Source organism: Brassica napus, chromosome C9, assembly GCF_020379485.1.
Source record: "Brassica napus cultivar Da-Ae chromosome C9, Da-Ae, whole genome shotgun sequence".
NCBI lineage: Eukaryota > Viridiplantae > Streptophyta > Magnoliopsida > Brassicales > Brassicaceae > Brassica > Brassica napus.
Window position 1 is genome coordinate 8,404,398 of NC_063452.1, and position 10,628 is coordinate 8,415,025.

Consider the following 10,628-nt stretch of genomic DNA (forward strand, 5'->3'; position numbering starts at 1 on the left):
CGCATCAGTCACGCAATGGGAGTTGTGCCTCCTGTACCAAGGTGTGAGGCATTTGCTACCGGCATTTGGAAACTCTACATTCCCACCTGCTACTGCCTTCAACATGGGAGCGGTGCTGGCCGCAAACTTAGCAGGATACAAGGGGAAAGTAACCAAATTCAAGAGCAATGCATGTGTATTTGGTGCAGTGATTACTCGGATCCTTAGACATGTGGGTGTAGACTGCCAGAACCAGCAGGTAGCACTGGACAGATCAAACAACATTGCTTGGAACTACCTGGATGTCATTTCTCTAGTAAGTAAGGAGTTCATAGCTGGTCCCCACTCGAGGATCGATTGGGATGGTCCTTACGTCTACGTATTCCAGGACCGAGCGAAGAAAACACTCTACTGCCACCTGCCTCAGATCGGCCTGACTGCTCTACTTTCAGAGGCTGCAGTTGAGTTCCTACCCCCTGCTACCGCACTAGTAGACAAGCCATCCTTCTTCACGCCAAAATATCAGACCAAAGGCAAGGCAGTGGTTGATGAAGAAGGAGAAGATGAGGCTGCACAAGCCATTCCAAATGATTCACAACCCCCATCAGCTACTCCCATCAGACTCCAGCCAGTACAAGCTGCAAGAGCTTCCACCGAACGCCACTTCGCGCCAGCAACAACATTGGAGAGATCAGAGCATAAAGACAAACAACGACATGCTACACAAGATCTGTACTGCCATTTCACGTATCAGGCCGTGTCGTTGCCAAAAGGATGATGTAGTTCATCGGGACCAACTCTCCATCCAGCTCTGGTTCGGGTTCGAGTGGTACACACAGGGTAAGAAAGAGGTCCAAGAGACCCAACGATGCAGGAACATCTGGAGCAGGAGACGAGGAGTAGGAGCTATCACCGGCCAGTATTGCCATTTGATTTCCGACCGCGCTATTTTATTTTCTTTTTTATTCTAACGTTTTATGGTCTTATTTTCTGTTAATTTTGAACTTAGTTTTTTTTCTTAATTATGAGTTCGTATTTCTTTTACATGGTTTCTTCGTTTTATTTGGTTGTGTTTTGAGTAGTTTTTAATTCGTATTCAGCTTTGCCTTGCTAGATAAACCAAATAACTAATATCCGAGGAAAGAGGTTATATCAAGTGTTCCTCAGAATTTCCTCGGTATTTCTTAAAAAAAAAAAAAATCAATGGTAGTCTGTTTCCGAGTCATCATCACCAGATGAATCTGAATTTGGATCTTGGTGAAACTCTCCAATCACTGGTTCATCTCTACGTGAACGACGGCTTCCTCTCCAAAGTCGGTTAAATCGACTACAAGGCAAACTCCAGCTAAATCTTCTGCTGCACTTAAGTTGCCGGATGTGCTTGGTTGTAGTGGGTCTTCCAGCTCAGAACTTCCCTGAACTTGGCCTCTCGGGTTGAGTCTTGTAACAGTAACCCATGGATCATCTCTGTTCCTCACCCGGGGGTAATTGATATAACAAACCTGTAACATTTAAAAAAATTATAAATTAATACACATGATGATGAATCATTCTGAATAATTAACATTTAAATACCTGATCGGCCTGAGAAGCAAGAATGAAAGGATCATAATATTGCAGCTTTCGCCTCGAATTTACTGATGTAACACCAAATGCATCTGTTCTCACCCTCGATCTGGAGTGTTGTCGTGCCAATCACAATAGAAAACAGTACAGCGCAATCCAACCATGCCCAAATACTTGATTTCCAAAATCTCATGTATGTGTCCGTAGTATACATCATCTCCTGATGCAGAACAAACGCCAGCATCATAAGTCGTACTCGAACGTTTCCTCTTCTGAGTTGTGAATGCATATCCTCGAGTACAAAATCTCGGATATGACTTCACAACAAAGTTTGGTCCAACGACCATCTCACGTATCCAATCGTCAAATGTTTCACCTCTGGCCAAACCAGCAGACACCTATTAATAGCACATATATATGTTATATCAATAAATGTGAATTAGTATAAATATGTGATAAAATATATTTTAATTTGTTTAAAGCACTCACATAAGTAAACATCCATCCAGTAAATTCTCTCTGCTTCATTTCTTCTAGTTCGTCCTCTGTGGCGTATCTTTACTCGAACCGCTTTTCTGCCATGAAAATCCTGTATATGATGACAATAATGTAATTAATTAAGATTTAAATTTCAACTTGTTAAAATAAAAATTTGTAAGCTCATTTATTTACCTCTCATATTGAAGAACGTCTTCGCAGTTGGTGAGCAAATATGTTTGCAAATGACTGCGCTCCTGCTCAGTAAGTCGACGGTCCTTTGGTTTTCCGCTAAGTCGTCCAACGTCTGTGAAAATATCTGGAACCGTAACATGATATGTTGCCCGTTCGCCTCTATCATCATGCCGAGCAGGTCTTCTGTTTTTGGTCTGAACTTCTGCTGGAAAGTAGTACTCGACAAAGTTTGAAGTTTCTTCATTGATCATCTTTGCGACTATAGAACCTCCCACCCTACTTAAATTTTTCACCATCTTTTTCAAATGGAACATATACCGCTCATACAGATACATCCATCTATACTGCACAGGACCACCAAGTTCCAATTCTCTTGCCAGGTGAATAACAAGATGCTCCATAACATCAAAAAATGAGGGAGGAAATATCTTCTCAAGGTTGCACTGAATCACGGCTATGTTAGTCTTCAAATTTTCAATACCTTCAAGAGTCACTGATCTCGTGCATAAATCGCGGAAGAAACCACTTATCCCTGCAATTGCTTCATGAATATTTCGTGGTAATAGTTCCTTGAAGGCGAACGGAAGGACGCGCTGCATCATTACATGGCAATCGTGGCTTTTCAAGCTAGTAAACCTTCCTTCCTTTCTGTCGATACAGTTACGCAAATTTGATGCGTAACCGTCTGGAAATTCCACATCGTTTGAAATCCAATCAAAGAACGCATCTTTTCCCTCTGCATCAAGTCGGTATATGGGAAAAGGAGCCCTACCATTCTCATCAACATGAAGTTCTGAACGAGCACATATATCGACTAAATCCAGTCTTGACTTCAAATTATCCTTTGTTTTACCTTGAACATTAAGGATCGTGTTCATGAGATTGTCAAAAAAGTTCTTCTCAATATGCATGACATCTAAATTATGCCTTAGCAGATGATCCTCCCAGTATGGCAGATCCCAGAAAATACTTTTTTTTGTGCCAGTTATGTAGTTCTCCAACAGCATCTACCGAAAAACGCTCATGTCCACCGACGTCTGGCGTCCTTTCTGCACCAAAATCTCTTAGTTGTATCTTCAAATCTTTCCCACAAATTTCCGGAGGTGGACTGTCAAACACCCTCTTAGTTGTATGTCTGATCTCACCATCTGTTGAGTGCTCCGCATGCCATCTCATTGGTTGTGCTGTGCGTTCAGACAGATACAACCTCTGCAACATTTCCGTCAAAGGTAAATACCACATCCTTTTATATGGCACTGGAACTCTTCCACTCATATCTTTATAACGAGGCTTTCCACAAAATTTGCATGTAACCCGCTGTTCATCCGCCCTCCAATAAATCATACAGTTGTCGCTGCATACATCTATTACCTGATACGATAAACCAAGACCAGCTACGAGTTTCTGAACCTCGTAGTATGAACCAGGAGCTACATTATCCTCGGGTAGAATACCTTTTACAAAATCAGCAATCGCATCCACACAGTCTTCAGCCAAATTATAATCTGTTTTAATGCCCATCAATCTTGTAGCAGATGATAAAGCTGAATGACCATCTCTGCAACCTTCGTACAATGGTTGCTTTCCAGCATCCAACATATCATAAAATCTTCTAGCTTCTGCATTGGGTAAATCTTCCCCTCTAAAATGATCATTTATCATCTGCTCAGTACCTACACCATAATCTACATCTGTTCTAATTGGTTCTTCTAATCTAACCGCTGGCTGAGGTTCGCTAGTACTACCATGTTCATAATCAGTTTCCACATGATGATACCAAATTTTGTAACTTCATGTAAACCCACTCAAATATAGATGAGTCCAAACATCCCACTCTTTAATAACCTTTCTATTTTTACAATTAGAGCAAGGACATCTTAATATACCTGTTTTTTCTTCCGGTTGTCGATGAACTAACCCCATGAATTCGGTTATACCTCGTTGGTATTCTTCCGTAAGCAATCTCGTGTTCGGATCCAAATGAGGTCGATCGATCCAAGAACGAAAATAATTTGAAGAAGACATATTTTTTATGAATCAAATTCGTGTGTAAATAGAGTAAGAGGGAGGATGAAGATATGGAGTGAATGAAGAGGAAGAGGAGTGCTTGTATTTATAGTTTAAATCCTGCCGACAGACCGAGGAAATTCCGACGGAATTCCGACGGAAAAGGCTAGTTCGTCGGAATTTCCTTGGAATTTTGTAAAATCCCCCAACAGCTCTCCAACGGCTATAATATTTCCTCGGAATTCATCGGTGTTTTCCGAGGAACCCATTTTCCCTCGGAATTTCCTCGGAATATTCCGACGGATAGATATTTCCTCGGAATTCCGTCGGTATATTCCGAGGAAATTCCGAGGAAACCCAATTTTGTGCTTCCTCGGAATTTCCTCGGGATATTCTGAGGATTTCATTTTCCGTCGGAATGTCCGTCAGAATACCGCTGTTTTCTTGTAGTGTCTAGTCTAAAATCCTCCATTGGGGGTGCTCTTATAATAACTAATAAGTGTTGGTTTATAAGGCCATGTTTATTGGAGTTCTTAGGTGGGTTCTTAGAGTAATATAAAAACCATCTATTAACTTTTAGCTAAGAAAAACTAAGAACCGACTCTTAAATAAGAGTTTTAAGAAACAGTTATTAATATTGTTTAACTTATTATAGGTGAAAATATATATAATTGTGTTTATATCTCTATAACATTATTTGAGAATTCAGTTTCTTATATGTCACGCTCACGTTAATTTTCACGATGGTTTATTACATTGTTAACATTCATGAATTTATATTCTTTTGTAATTGACATTATCAAAAATTTATTATTTATTATTAATATTTTTTTCTTATGTACAAAAGGAAAATATCTATATTTTTAAAAAATATTTATAAACTATTTTTATTTTTGTTTTTAATATATATGTATGTACATATATATAATCATGTCAATATCATAAATAAATTAAGTATCAAAAAGGAAATTTCTATAACAATATTTGAGAAGTCAGTTTCTTATGTGTCGTGCTCACATTAATTTTCACGATGGTTTATTATATGTTAACCTTAATGAATTTATATTATTATGTAATTTTCATTATCAAAATTTATATTTTTGTTTTTATTAATATTTGTTACACTACAAGAAAACTGCGCGACACCGATGGACAAATCCGTCATAATCTCGTCGGAAAAATCGCATACCGATGGAATCCCGACGAAATATGTTCGTCGGTATCGTCTCGTCGGTATACAGATATTCGTCAGAAATTCGTCGATTTTTTTCTAAAATTTCTAACGACACATATCCGTCGGAATTTCGATCACTAAGATGGTCCAATGCGTAACAAAGTGATCGATCGATCAGGGAATCCCATCGATCGATGCGGATACCCAATCGATGGATCGACCAAAATCTCAGAAGCCTTTTTATAAACGCATCGATCGATAGATATTTGTACAAAAATGCATCGATCGATCACTAAGATGGCCCAAAGCGTAACAAAGTGATCGATCGATCGGGTTATCCAATCGATCGATGCGGATACCCAATCGATGCACCGAACAAAATCTCGGGAGCCTCTGTATAAACGCATCGATCGATCCGTAGTTGTACAAAAACGCATCGATCGATTGGATATCTAGAAAATACCGACGGATCCTATCCGTCGGAAATATGTAGAAATTCCGACGGCTAACTGTTTCCGTCGGTATTACTTTTTTAATTTTAAAAAAAACAATTTTTATAATTCTTAATTTAATTTCAGGAAAAAATCGATAATTTAGAATTTAAAAACACTATAGATAAATAAATTCAACATTATTATTATACATTAAAGTTATAAAAAGTAATAAAAAGTTCTTGAAAATTAAAAAAAATAACTAAAAGTCTTCACCGAAACGGGTCCTAAACCTCTGCAACAAGGTCTGGGTGAGAACATTGTTTTGCTCCATAGTCGTTCGGTTTTGCTGCAGCTCAACCCGGATTTCAGCATTGTCCTTCTTCAGGAACTCAATCTCCGTATCCTTGGTCTTAATCTGCTCCATAAGCTCATCAACGAGTGGATAGTGAGCTGAAGAAGAAGAAGAAGCCCCTCCGGTCGGACGAGCCAATCCAACATAACGGCCCTTTTTCCTTGGAACAGCCTGAATGAGAAATTACAAATACATATTACACACATAAGCGCGCACACACACATATCACACATACATAGCAAAAATAAATTAGAATGTACCTCGAGAACAAGGTTGTTGAGTTGCTCTACGGTTAAGGAGTTGGAAGATGCAGAATCACCTTCTTCACACATAGAAGCTTGAGTCGCGAGGAGATTCTCTTTTCGATTTTCCACGACCTGGATTACACCCTTAATAAGTCCATCCTGAATCTCGCCAGTCTTCTTGTTGGTATAGGCGTTCTTCACCAGGGTAAAATCATCTACGGGAACTCCACCGTTTTCCTTCATCTAAAAACAATATATTTAGTATCACATATTTAAAAATGAATAAGAAAATCAGATTAGAAACTTACTAGCTGAAGTGCTTGGGTCTGTAAACTTGTTGCCCCTAAGTTGTGGACAAATATCCCTTTCCCGCCACGCACGCTACACCGATTTTGCGAGTTGATTGTCGACAAAGACTTTGTCTCATCTTTCGTCCAATGACCACACAAATCCCGCCAAACGTCTGGGTTGATGTGCTTCGGGACCTCGCCAACATCGAATTTTTGCTTCCACTCATTGATCCGCTTGGTGTAGTACGAAGCTGCTTTGCGGCGGAAAACAATTTTCACTTGTTCTGTAATCCCTGATTCCCAACTCTTGCTGCAAAATAAATACAAAATTTTTTTTAGAAAGTTACAATTGTAGAAATTTTTTTATAATATTAAAAATTGAGAATGTATACAGCAAATTGCCGAAACCAAAGTTCTTGATCTTCTTCAGGCATGTCATAGAAAGTTGGATAACCACGCTTTAGCATCGTGTACTCCATCTTAAGAAGGCTGTTGGTGATACCATTGCCAGACAAATCAAACCTACAAAATAAAACCAAACACAATTAAATTTAAAAGATGAATATAAAATGAAAGAACCTTTTAAAACAAATACTTACCAAGTGGTATTTGGGACAATAAGATAATTTGTATCAAGGCGCTGAAGCGATTCTCGGCCAGGTTGCCTAACTAACTCCGCAACAGTCATCGTAGTAGGCAATCCTCCTCCTCTTGAACTTTGAGAAGGGCCAGAATCTACCGAAGGGGGGGGGGGGGAGCGGGCTGCTGGAGGGGTGGGGGCTGCTGGAGGAGTGGTAGCTGCAACTGGGCTACTAGCGGGTGACGTACTCTGAGTACTCTGAGTGACTGAAGAAGTACCCCGGCGAGAACGATGTCTAAGTATAAGAGGAGGTGGTTCATCCCTAGAAAAAAAAACATTAGTAAGCTTTTTTATTATTTAAAAACGTTTTATAATTAAAAAAATTTTATAATAATTAAAATGTGTTTTTTAATCAATTTAACGAATTTTTAAAATGAAAAAAAAAAATTTATAACTAAAACGTTTTATAATTAAAATATTTTAATAATAATCAAAATGTGTTTTTAATTAGTTTAACGAATTTTTATAATGAAAAAAATATTTTTAATAACTAAAACGATTTTTATAAATAAAAACGATTTTTATATAATTAAAAACATTTTATTAAAAAAAAAATTTATACAAATTACAGAAATCCAAAATCTATAACTTCAATCACACAAATCCTAAATCAAAACTTCAATCCCGGCCCTAAACTAACTTCCATATCCCTAATCAATCTCAAAATCACATAAACCCTAAAACAAACATTATAACCTTTGAAATCTCATGAACAAAGTTAAAGGAATTGAAAATCTTACATGACTGGGTAAAAGAGGAGGTCGAATTTGGGGGATTTCGCCGGAAATCGCGAGGGAGGAGGAGGGAATCGCCGGAAATCGCGAGGGAGGAGGAGGGGTTGGGCGGAGAGAGAGAAAAAAGGGGAAGAAATGAGGAAAAAGAAGAGATTTTCTCTTATGTATCCATATAACAGACCAACGGATTACCGACGGGTTTTTTCCGTCGGTATTTTATCTACCCGTCGGAAATCCGTCGGTTTTTTAATTTTGGCGGTTTGCTAAAATTTTGCGCTGTACAGCTCGACCCGGGTAATTTTCTAAATATCGAGGTTACACAGGGTTTCGAAATTATTTATATTTGTTATACGCCTTTCTAAAACCGATATATTATGTTATATAATCATAAAACATTCTCAAAAAATGTTCTAAATTAATTTGAGTATTACAACTTCTCAAAACTGGCACAAGCTAACTTAAAAGTGTATGATGTTGTTCGAACGGTTTTGATTGATTGATTATATACGGTTTTGATTGAATGATTATATATATATGTCATGTTCAAAGTTATAAAACTGTGAGAATACAATGGTTAGATTTGTTGTATGATGTTATATATGATATTTAATCCATTTGTAAAAAAAAACATACCTGTAAAAAACCAAAACTCTAAATTGATAATGTCCGTCGGTATTCCGTCGGTATTTACCGACGCATTACCGACGAACCCTTAGAATTTGAGTGTTTCGTCGGAAATGCGTCGGTATTCCGTCGGAATTTACCGACGCATTTCTGACGACCCCTCAAATTCTAGGGGTTCGTCGGCAATGCGTCGGTATTCCGTCGGAATTTCGATCACTAAGATGGTCCTATGCGTAACAAAGTGATCGATCGATCAGGGAATCACATCGATCGATGCGGATACCCAATCGATGGATCGACCAAAATCTCGAAAGCCTTTTTATAAACGCATCGATCGATAGATATTTGTACAACAACGCATCGATCGATCACTAAGATGGCCCAATGCGTAACAAAGTGATCGATCGATCGGGATATCCAATCGATCGTTGCGGATACCCAATCGATGCATCAAACAAAATCTCGGGAGCCTCTGTATAAATGCATCGATCGATCCGTAGTTGTACAAAAATGCATCGATCGATTGGATATCTAGAAAATACCGACGGATCCTATCCGCCGGAAATATGTAGAAATTCCGACGGCTAACTGTTTACCGACGGAATACCGACGGACTTTATCAATTTAGAATTTCAGTTTTTTACAGGTATGTTTTTTGTTTTACAAATCTAACCATTGTATTCTCATAGTTTTAAAACTTTGAACATGACATATATAATCATTCAATCAAAAATGTTTATAATCAATCAATCAAAACCGTTCGATTTTTAAATCAACAAATCTAATTTATTTTTTTTAATTTAAAAATATACAACGTTTCAAACCCATAATTTGTTTTAAGAAGAAATCTACAATGTTTAAAAGTAATTTGCAAATACATTCATAAAAGAGTATCTACTCTGCATCTGAGGAATTATCTGATGATGAACATGATGAATCTGAATCGTCTTCGTCAAACTCTCCAATCTCGCCGTCCTCTTCGGTTAAGTGTTGTTGTAGTGGATCAAATACTCCTTGTACTCGGCTTCTGGGATTTATTGACATGACAACGATCCAAGGATCGTTCCTTTGCCTAATCCGAGGATAACGAATATAGCAAACCTGAAAAATTATAAATTATATAAGTAGAAGTAATTATATATGATTACTTTAGATGGAAAATATATTTCAACATACATACCTGGTCAGCTTGTGAAGCAAGAATGAATGGATCATAATAATCCAGTCGTCGTCGCGAATGTACAGATGTAACACCGAATGCGTCAGTGCTTACTCCGCGACCAACAACGTTGTCGTACCACTCACAGTAGAAGACAATACATCTCATGCCAATCATTCCCGGGTACTGAATTTCCAAAATCTCACGTACGTTACCGTAGTACACATCGTCTCCGGATGACGAAAAAACCCCACAATCAACTGTTCTCCTTGCAGTATTTTCCTTAAGAACTCTGAATGCATATCCTCGAGTGCAATATCTCGGATATGACTTCGCAACAAACTTTGGACCACAAACTATCTCACGTAACCAATCTTTAGATGGGTGCCCAATAGCTAAACAATGGCTTACCTATAAAAACAAAAAAAATGTTTTCGTTCATTAAAGATAATAAGTAAAATGGTTAGCTACTAATAATTACTTATTAGACACTTACATAATCAGAAAGCCATGTTGCAAAGTTGTTTTGCTTGAGTTGTTCGAGTTGTTCTTCGGTCGCATCTGGATACTTTAAGCGCACCTGTGCCAAGTAAATACTGTAAAAAAACACAAAATGTTAGATATGTGTCAAAAATATTGTAAATAATTCATAGTTTTAAATCTATGTACCTCTCATATTCAAGAACGTCTTCGCAGTTTGTAAGCAAATATGTGTGCAAATGAGCATGCTCAGCCACAGTAAGTATCCGATT